Here is an 11724-nt window from a genome sequence, read left to right as displayed (position 1 = left end):
TTATCTTGGCATGGCCGGATCAGGTCAAGTGTTGAGGGGAGGGGTTTCCACAGTTTTAAAGGCCGTGACTTCCCCAAAAGAGCACCAACACAAAAGTATGTGTCTATTTACTCAAATTGTGCATAATACCCAATAAATATGCGCAAGAATAAAACGATGGTCTAATTTCAAGTGACAAGTGAGTGTACGTTCGTGTGTGTGTACCTTTTTAAGCGGGGGGGGGGTCCCTCACCCTCAGGATCCCCCATCAGGCCATGCTTGGGGAGTAAGAAGATGGAGGTGAAGGCAGTGTGGTCTGGACCGGGATGTTTCAAGGATATTATTTCTTAACTAATATGTTGGATATATCGAGAAATTGTGTTGTTGTTGTTGCTATTATTGTAGAAATCAGAGCAAGGTTAAATTGAAGTTACTTTCAATCTAGATAAAGCACAATGGAACCAAATAAATTCTCTTCCCTCCCACACCACCCTGAAAATTACACAGACAGTCCCTAAAGTGCGCTGATATACTGATATACGGATATACTGATATACGGATATACTGGCTCACTGGCTCAGTGTTCCTGTTCAAGAAATTGTTTGACGGAGAAAAGATTAAACCCATTATTCGACATCAACTATTGATATTGCCGCTGTTATGTAAGATGGTAATGAAACGGATATACGCAACTTCAAGATGTTAATCAAACGGATATACGCAACTTCAAGATGTTAATCAAACGGATATACGTCATATCAAGATCAAGTGGAGGAGAAATCATATAATTTTCCACCGACATGTGTAACGATTAGTCACTGCTCTGCCATAACATAGTGAACTCGATTTCTATATTATCCATAACGAGCACGCTTACGAATGTATTATGAACTATAACAAATAATGTAAACTTTACAAGTACTGGCAAACTCTGTTTTTAATCAGTATTCAGTCTTACATCCTAGCTGTACGAGGCTTTAGGACCTATGCAAAAATTACAGTAAACTTTGTCGCAAGATCATTTACAGTAGTTGCGCAACTTACAATCATCGTCCTGCTTGCTCTCAAGAGAACCGCCATTACGACCCTTTAGTTATGTAATCAACTGCTTCGAATAAAAAGAGACAACACACGCACACACACGTACACACACACACACACACACACACATATTTCGACTACTCCAACATTTTGTGATTGGTGGTGGTGAAAAATAGTAGAGAGGCTCTTTTAAGTTTGTTAACATTTGACAATTGAAGTAATGAATGAATGAATGAATGAATGAATGAATGAATGAATGATTAAAGTGAATAAATGAATGAAATTTTCTGCTCACAGACTGATATTCACAGTCATATCATGATGCACTATTACCTGTCGGCACCAGATCACAGACTCACAGTGATATAAGGATGCATTATTACATGTCGGCACCAGCGCTACCATTAGCAGTTGTTTCAGAAATCGCCCAAGATTTACCGCAAACTTGTTGACATAATTACTGTGGAGCAGTTTGAACGCTAACATGGAGCGGACAAATAATTCCATTTGAAACAAAATATTAGCAAGCCATCGGTCTGTAAAGTCTTTTGCTTTCTAGTAAATTCTCTTCAAATAAAATAGGCTATACTTTGGAGCTCACCAACGGTACGGCTGAAGTAGGACATGTCTGATAACCGAAAACAATAGTAGTGAGAAAAAGTGAAATAATCAAAATTGAACGAATTACTATTGAAAATATATGTAATGGAAATCCTCAATGGTTAGATGAATTGTTTAATAATGATATTGCTCATTAAGAATTTGTGTTTAAAAAAAGATTTAAGAAATTAACGCTATATTTATCCCCTCTTATCGGGTTGACCTTAGGAGACTGCATTTTACTTTCATCTTTTACTATTAGATAATTATGTTCTTTGTGGTTGGACTACAAAATGGTATGGCTAAAGCAGAACCTTCACAAAATCATTAAAAAGCAAACTAAAATGAGCCAAACTGAGCTAAGATTCACGTTAAATAATTAAAATAAACAAAACATGACTCTATCACAGCAAACAGGAAGTTATTATTACTGAAATACGAATTAACTTGTAACTTAACAGTTCCAACGTAATAGTTGCTGAATCTTTTTAGTTAATGAAATATTTATAAAATTCAACAATGACTAAACTATTAATTTTATTTTGCCTGACCATGAAGTAAGTTTACAACGTTGCGGAGCAGTCCTTTTTAGGGGCGTGGCGGTGAAATTGCGAGCAATGTTGCATATGACAATGATAACCTCTCGTTTAGTTCAGACGCGTGCAGTAGTATCATTATGGGCGGTTTAGAATTTTGTCACTGTTATAGATTAAAATATTCTGTACCCGATGATATTCCTTACAGCGGTACAGCATCATCGCCATACAAAACAATAATTACAACAGTTCTGCGGAAGGATGCACACATACGCGATGTATATAAGTCGAAAAACCCAATTACAACCACCCTAGCCGCAATTCTAGTCTTCAAGGTGGATGCAGCTAATATTCCAACCACGTAACTATTTTAATTGCTGCCAGTTATTCTGGGATGTATACGCACAGATGTGTTTTTTTATTTTTTTATTTTTATTTTTATTTTTTGCGCAACAGATGCTACAAAATACTCCACCGTTTGCCTCTATAGGGAAGTTATGTTACAGCATCTCCAAAACATACGTGGGTTTTGCACTTTGGGATAACAACAACTGAGATACCTGCAACCCTATTTTGGAAAATCGAAGCCGTGTTGGAAACAATTCTCTATCTATCAACTTCGAAGGCTTGCAAATGGGGTGCCTCTATAGGGGGAAATTAGGCAACAAATTTGTATGCCAAATGGAGTGTGTTGGTGTACAAGAAATGTTTGGCAACAATGTCGCGAACTTTTGCAAATACCAGAGGTGTGGGAACGAGGGATCTGCCGTATCGAATTGCCGTTGTACGGTCATTTGCCAGAAGATGCAAATTTGGAAACTGCCATAGATGCTGTTGAACAGATGCTATAAATCACGTACACTTCCAGTCATCCTCTATTCTGGATACAATTAATACAATTGCAAGAACTGGCAAGATCCATCCATTGCACTTTGGTTGTGCTGTCGAAGACATCGAAGACAATCTATGTTATATACTCGTGTAATGCCGAAAACAGACGACTCTGCGAATTTTCGAAGCGCTCTATGGAACAGGATATGGTAGCATTATAGGAAACATAGCATTGCTGCTCTGGGTATCCGATCTTGTTTCGTATGTTTGCCAATCCAGTTGAGCCTACTCGATCAGAACGAAGATGGTGTGCATGCAAGCCAACATAAATATCGCAATACATGCTTGGATTCCACAACCTGTCTATCTCAGAGCAAAGCCCCGCACGCTCGACATACTGCTGGCGATCCAGAACCCAACGACCCACCTGCACCACGATATCTAGCGGTGGAATCGAAAGTTATGGAAAGCAAACAGAAGCATGTTGCCGTTTCCGATCGAAGACACGCTCTTTTTACGTACAACGTTACCTACGGCGTATGACTTTAAGCCATGGCAATTTCATGATACAAAGCGTCGGCAATTGGTGGTGGTGGTGGTGGTGGTGGGGTATCCCGAGTTCTCAAGCCGTGGACTAGACCATTTGCATAGTACTAATACTGCTAATTCTCACTACAGTATATAGCCACAATGCAGAGAAGCTTCGCCAGAAAGCTGTCAACGTTTTACAAGCACAACATTTATCATTCTATCCACAGATAAACATGTCTCATGTATTACAAGGCCCTGTAATTGTAGTTATATATGTTACGGGGAGTTGGCGAACTCTGTGGGGTTGTGTAACTGGGATCAGTAGCGATGTTAGTTGGACGGACGATGCTGATTAACCCACTTAGAAGGGCGAAGGGGTCTGGACCAACGGGTATGCGAGGAAGGGAGTTGTCCAAAGGAAACACGATATCATTACTCGACCATTCATCAGGAACGCTGGATCGTAAATATTAGGTTTATAACCTAAAAATACATGTCTCTATTATAGGTTACTGTATTTGTATGGAAAAATACGAACGAGTTTTTTTCTGATGGAGACTGCACGACCTTGGGAATGCGGAATATCAATCCGACAAAATGGTTTCATATTTTCCCATACAAATGCAGCAACCTTTTTATTATATACTCATTTCCTTATTCTACCTAAGGCTTAATTAAAAAAATAAGAATAAACTACAAGAAATAAAGTAATTGAATGTATGCTGTATTCCAAACTAAATAAAGAAGTGTAGTACACAACAACACTATTAATGCGCACATAACCCCGCCCAGTGAAAATAAAACTTAGTCGCGCGCTCGACATCACTTTCGAAAGAAGTTGTCATTTTGGTCTACTTGAAATTTAAATTTAAAGTCATATTGTGAATGAATGCGCATTGTAACAACTTTTCAATTGGCCCGAAATAAACAGAGTTTGGTATTTTTGTCGATTCTACTAAATTTATGATTATGGACTGGATTTATCTGTATCACTCCTACATAAAGTACATCTGATCTGAGCAGCGAAGGCGGTGTCTTGACTCATCTGCATGTGTGTTTCTGTTCTGTCATTGAATGTTTGGAATCACAATGTGGGAAAAATATAAACTCTTTCAATTGTAATTATTCAAAAGACGCTAGGGAATATAATGTTCATTTAATTTTGAGTTCAGTAAGGAGGATGTTATTGCACTTGGAATGTAGTCGAAGTTACAGTACAATTTCAAAATGTGTAATCAAGCTTTAGAATTCATGACATAAATCCGAAACATTGTATCAAAAATGTTAACGCGGAATATTGCAAAGCAGTTGGTATGTGGCTGTCCACGAAACAGCTGCTTTAACATCATTCAGCAACAAATTTAAGCAACCAAAACGTAAGGCGTCTACTACATGAGTGTACATGATTTGTTTACAAAGTAGTTCCTAATACACTATACTACTATTGGGCACACGTGTCGTGAACGTGCGTGCAATATCAAGGTGTTCAATATCGTAAAATACTGAACGATTCTGAAATTGTCAAGTTAACGGAGACTAAAATGACCCATAATAAAACAATATACCGCACAACTATATATTTGTTGATAATCCGTACATTTATCACATCTAACGATAAATACATACATGGATCAAATTTGTTGACAAATCAAAATAGAACTCATAGCTCTTGTAATAGCTCTATTTGATAAAATCCATGCATAAATAATCCGTTGAAAAACAATATCATTTTAGGTGTTTATAACTGGTGCTTTTATTGTATCCATTGATAAACGATACCATTGTGTTATATACGTTGTTGAACTTTGTGCTTGAGTAGCGTAGGGATTCAGTTGTTATAGTGTTGTTTATGAGAGAAGGAAGTACGCGTATGAGATTAAATCATCATTAGTTTGAATTGTATGAATAAATGTGCTTAATTTGTGTTCATGATTGAGGATATACTTTTGGTATGTACGTGCTTTTTTGTCAACTTTGTAAGTTATAAATAGATTGTTTACTGATAATTGAGTTTCAAGGTCTAGTTTTTCTGTTGTTTTTTTTTTTCATAGAAATATAGACTGTTCTAGAACCGAGCTTTTGATGCACGTCTGGTAATTTTATTGTGTCTTGTATTTTTATACGAGGTTATTGTCAACAAAAATATTTCATTCCTCCTTTAAGTTCAGTCTGTGTAATTATCTGTTATTGTGTTCAGATTTATAAATTATTTATTTGAATTACAATGTACTCATTGACATTTTGGACAAAATCGTTATTTTGGGATTGTTGTGAATTTATTAAAACACATTCTGGATTATATCAAGACTGTTGGTACATCATCTCATTCAAGACTATTTGTATATCAGAATATTCAATATTGAAATTCATTCGGAAGTATTTTATTTTGGATTTGTGTTATAATATATATATATATATATATATATATATATATATATATATATATATATATATATATATATATATATATATATATATATATATATATCCCGCTATAACGCGATTCGTTATAACGCGATAACAGCATGGCTCCGTTTTTTAATTTAGGGTGACCTCTCTTTTTACATGTTCTCGGGAATAAAAACAATTATTAGCATCCCTAGCAGATTATATGATCAAGATGTTAGTTAAACTGATCACATTGAACTTTCAATGCACATTATCTATAGGGAAGTTTTTCGGGGGAAAAAGAAAGCGATCCCGCTTATATCGCGATATTATTCTCTGTAGCCCTGGCATCGCGTTATAACGGGTTTTATCTGTATTAGAGCGAATGGCCACATTATTCACTCGTTGTGATGGGTTTTAATCATGATAATTGATGGGTGAAATGTTTTTATTACTTTCCCACTGACTGTCTCCGTGACTGTCCACATGTCTTTTCTAAATTACATAGTTATGTTATGTCACCTGATAATTTCACTGTAGTTAATTCTTCATTGATTTATTAGTTGTTAACTATTTAATCAGTCTGCTTGTTAAATTATCTAGGCTCCAGCATATAAATAATCATGAGTTCATTTCTTTCTCTCTCTTCTCATTGCAGTTCATATACCTTTGCACAGTCTCACAACCAATGTTTCCGACATTATTTTTCATTTTTCACGTCTCTATATCTCTCTAGCTGATGCTTGTCAGCTTTCAAAATATTCCATTAAAATCGGCATCTACATCACGATTCGTAATATCATCTTGGATGTGGTGTTGTTGTTTCCGCATAAGTATCAGCTAGGCAACTCTTTCCATAAAGTACCCGAACAAAAACAATTCCACCTCGACCACGTTATATATTTCATGCATACATTTAACATACGTGGATATTTATATCGCTGCATTCAGGCAAAGCGTATGAACTCCTGAAGTTATTTTCCGTTACTTCATTGATAACAGCGACAAAAACTCGTTGTGATGCATTACTGAATCGGACCTGCATTGTTTTCAGATAGGGTATAATAGTTTACAAAATGACACAATGTAATTTACTGTGACAGATTATGTAACCCAATCCTACCGCTTTCTTAGCTCACGTATATTTATACGAGCAGGCTAAAAGAGTGAAATGCATTTATGAAAAGAGGTGGGGGTGCGTGTTGTGCAGAAGAGGGATGGGTTTAATCTTCTGAACTTCGATTCTGGTGCACGTTTGGTATACAATAAAAAGAAAATTTTCTTTTCATACGTTAATACCAGATACATTTCATCTTATTATCTGCTCATTTTTTCTCCGTTAACTTTACATTGTCAGAATCGTGCAATATTTTTCGGTATTACACGGCTTCACACTGCACGATACGTGTGTCTAAATATAGTATCGTGCATTAAGAGCTACTTTGTTTACAAACAATGAACACTCATGTCGTAGATGCTTTGGGTTGATTAGATTTTTTTGTGAATGAACTAAGCAAGCTGTTTCGTCCATTTGAAAGTGGAGACGATAAGGTTAGCTACGTGAACGAGTTCACTGATCCACAAACAAAACTTTGAAACAAGCAGATGAATAAATGTGATATTCGCAATGTCAACAACAAACGTGAGAGGCGCAGTAATTGAAAATACCATTCTAATCATTTAAACAATTAATTCGGATATATATTCGTAACGTTTCGCAAATAGAAATTGTGCAGTCTATGACAAATGCTCTCTAGGCTCTATAAAAATAGCATATAAAAACATAATGAGGCCAAGGGCTCACGCATAGCTATCAGAGACGTACCATCTTACTAGTCAGTCAAAACACTAAATTCGAGAAGAAAAAAATGCAATTGAAAGTTTTGGTAGGAACAGATGAGCATCAGAGTCAGTAAGTCAAGACGACGAAAAAGTATTATTTCCGCTGGCTAAACGGACTGTCACACAACATCTGCTTTGCAATTTTCCCGGTTTAACTATTTTAATGCGATGTTAGGCTATAGATAGTAGACATATACTGTATGATAGAGGTCATAGTTGGGGTCCCTCAAACAACGACCATGCAAGTGAGAGGGCATAAACATGTGTCTTCTTTAATGGCAATACATATAATTACATTCACGCATCTTGAATTTCCCCAAAATCTACTTTAGTTTTCAAATCCGAATAAAATGACACGTGTCATGGAAAATGTGATACACACCAAAATGATACTGTAATTTCGAGTACATTTCCAAGTGAAATCACATTCCCCTAATTGCACTGAATTGACACACTAAATCCAGTCCATAATAAGCAGAAAAGCAGAATCTAGTTGGACCAACAGAAAAACAACATCCATCCACTCCCGACCAACTGGAATTTGTTTCTAATGAGAATTCATTCAAAATATTACTCTACACTGCAATTTTAAGCAAACCAAAAGGAGGATTTTTTTAAACTAATGTCGAGCGCGCGACGAAGTTCAAATTTATATACAGTCTGACATGCATGTGATGTCTGCATATGCGATATAACAATGCATGATCTTGTAGGTCTTGTAATTAATTTTTCGTTTATCAATTTTCTCTTTTCCCTTAAGATATGTAAAAAGACAAAATATTCTAGTGCCAGTAATTTTTATTTTTATTTTAAATATTCTATAAGTATTGTTGGTCTTAAAAAATACGGTTTAATAATGTTCTCATATCCTTATACCCGCTGTAAACGCAGTATGTTCATAGCATCTCTAATGAGTTGATTTATAGACAACATGCACGCGTATTTATAATGCTAATTCGATTCTGGTTGATCTTGCTAACCCAGATGCATTATTTAATATTTGATATGCATTAAAATTATTTTTGTTCCAAATTGATGTAATAAATTATTTATTTATTTATTTGTTTATTTATTTATTTATTTGCATTGGAAAAAATCTCGTCCTTTGCTTCACAGCTAACAATCGAGCTTAGTACGAGAGAGAGAGAGAGAGAGAGAGAGAGAGAGAGAGAGAGAGATGGATTATGCGCGTTCAGGGTCTTTAAAGAAAAGAAAACTGCATCAGCCGGTGTCCTTTAACTTTCTGCGTTTCTATTCTCACTGTCTGGTATACTGCAAACATTCACTCGTAAGTATTTAAATTAGTGGTATTTTGACGTAAAAATACCAACAGTACTTTGACAACGTGTTTTATTGTTTCATATTTCCTTTTGTCTCACAACGTGTGTGTGGGTGGTGGGATGTCAATGACTACGAGCAAAATAATTCTTTTGCAAGCTGATGAGTGATGACCTATGTGGCCAAACAATTAATTCTTGCAAGTACATTATCGTAACCCCATTGAAAGTTGAAGCCGATCATGAAAAATTAAATCACATTTTTGCTCACATTTTTGAGCTGATGTAACATTTTTCAAACTATTTTTAGACACTTTTTGCCACACGTGTAATTCACTACTTGACTAAGATACAAAATAAATTGAAACCGCGATTCAACCGCTAATATTCACGTGTAATCGACATTGATATTCTTAGGAAGTTACACAAAGTGTTGAACTACGCACGAACTTTAAACCTTTGCTTGAATGCTTTAAATGGAAACGCCGAGTCTCCTATGGTGGAACATCAGTGGAAGTGGGGAGTAAAAGTAATGTAGAAAAACCCACCACTTAAATTTATTACTTAGTTGTGAAAAAAGTTTTATAAAGTGGTTTTGAAACTAAATTCATAACACCCAGCATATTGCTGAAGCAGAACAGCACACTCTATAAGATCAAAAAGTTATTGTGCCCCTAAAGGGACGAATTCGTTGATGGCATTATTGTGCCCCAAAAGGGACGAGTTCGTTGATGGCATTATTGTTCCCCAAAAGGGACGACGAATTCGTCGGTGACATTATTGTGCCCCAAAAGGGAGGAATTCATTGATGACATTATTGTGTCCCAAAAGGGACGAATTCGTTGGTGACATTATTGTGCCCCAAAGGAGACGAATTCGTTGGTGACATTATTGTGCCCCAAAAGGGACGAATTCATTGATGAAATTATTGTGCCCCAAAAGGGACGAACTCGTTGATGGCATTTGAGTGATTGATATGCACTAGCTTGTTAACTTTCCAACTTCTGCTGCCTTTCTTCTGGTGGCTAAAAGCTTTTACCATGGAACGAATAGTTCTGCCACAAGCAACACAGTTGTGTTTTGTGATAGATTGAGCCTGTTTGATGCAGTTCTTCCTGCTTTGGCGTTTACTTTGTAATTGGTCCAGTCACTTTTTGTCATGATGTCGCAATGCCACCCGTAGCTGGTGGCGGAATTCGTGTCTGTTGTTTGATTGTGATTCCCGTTCGTTGATGTCGATGTTGATATCTGTATATCACAATTTCAGACGTCTTTAAACAGGTGCATGTGTCCTAGGCAGCGCAGTCATCTCTTTTTAATGAGTAACAGAATGCTCGGTAGTTAGGCCTGTACGTCGACTTCAGCGTTGGTGATCTTGTCCTTCAATTTAGTATCAAAGACGCAACGCATGCAGCGAAAGTGAAAGCTGTCGATTTTCGTCTCTTGGCGAATATAGGTAGTACATGTTTCATTGCGAAACAACACAATACCGAGAGCTGATAGAATTTTAGTCTTGATTTTAAGTCTGGTGTTATTCCGGGTGCACTGTTTGAGTCATCCATTTGTAATAAGTTGTTATCTGGGACAACTGACACCTGATGGTATTGATTCATGTCATGAATATATCATGATCAAACTTGGTGTATGTATTATTTATCAAACTCTAAAATGAACTGGATTAGAAGGTAATCTGCTGCCATGTTTTTCATATTATCACTCTATGGTCTATTTATTCGTTAGATTTTTCTCCAACTTGAATAGATCATTATATCAGCACGATTTCTGAGGGGACATCTACTAGTTATATATGCATACAATACTAATCTTACTCTGTCATCTGATAACATTGTTTAATGAACTTGGCACATACTCTTATATTATCTATATCTTCCATGATTATTAGCGACACCCGCGCATATTTTTTGACAGTATCCTAACAAAAGAGTTGTCAGGCTCGTTTCACCTGAGGGTATGTGAGAAAGTGTGCCAGTAGCTTTCCGTTGTCGGTAGCTCTTACCGGAATTTTCCCAGGTTCTTCCTCCACCAGTTATAGTCTCTTGTGCGCTGAAAAGCAGCGTTAAACCCACAATAACAAGAACAATATGACCGGTATTTAATAGTCCTGATAATATGATAGTATTGTCACATCAGAACATTACTGTATTTTCTTATCCCATGACATAAATAAGATTAATACGTACCAGAATTCTCAAAAAGGTTTTTGTTATGATAACGTTAGATGGATTATCTCAATATTTTATAGACTTCAATAAATTAAGTTTATAAATCTGATGATATATCAATGGTAAGTTTTCAAAGTAGATTTTTTTTATAGCAGGTAGTCTACAGGATAAGCTATTGGATTCTGAACCAGATTGTGATTCAGTTTAAACGTACCAGCGATGATTGGGCAATATACAAATTTGACATAATAGTGTACTGGAATTTCATGTTTCTTATGGCGTAGGAGCCACATATTTTTCTCAGAAACAAATGTTTGGAAAGTAGTGTAGATAAAAGTGTGACACTCACTGGTCAAGGTAGAGCAGGATTTTGAGGTCATAACTATTTTGAGGACCGATGACCATGGTGACCAAGAACCTTTGTTGCTGTAGCAACTAAATTTATAGATCAGTGACCTAAGGTCAGAAATTAAATGGCCCAGAACAGGCCAGAGGAGTCTGATTTTTGAAGGCCAT

This window comes from Sinohyriopsis cumingii, chromosome 2 (genome assembly GCF_028554795.1).
Source record: "Sinohyriopsis cumingii isolate HCF-2022 chromosome 2, ASM2855479v2, whole genome shotgun sequence".
NCBI lineage: Eukaryota > Metazoa > Mollusca > Bivalvia > Unionida > Unionidae > Sinohyriopsis > Sinohyriopsis cumingii.
The sequence above is the reverse complement of the archived record's forward strand: the minus strand, read 5'-3'. Positions refer to the sequence as shown.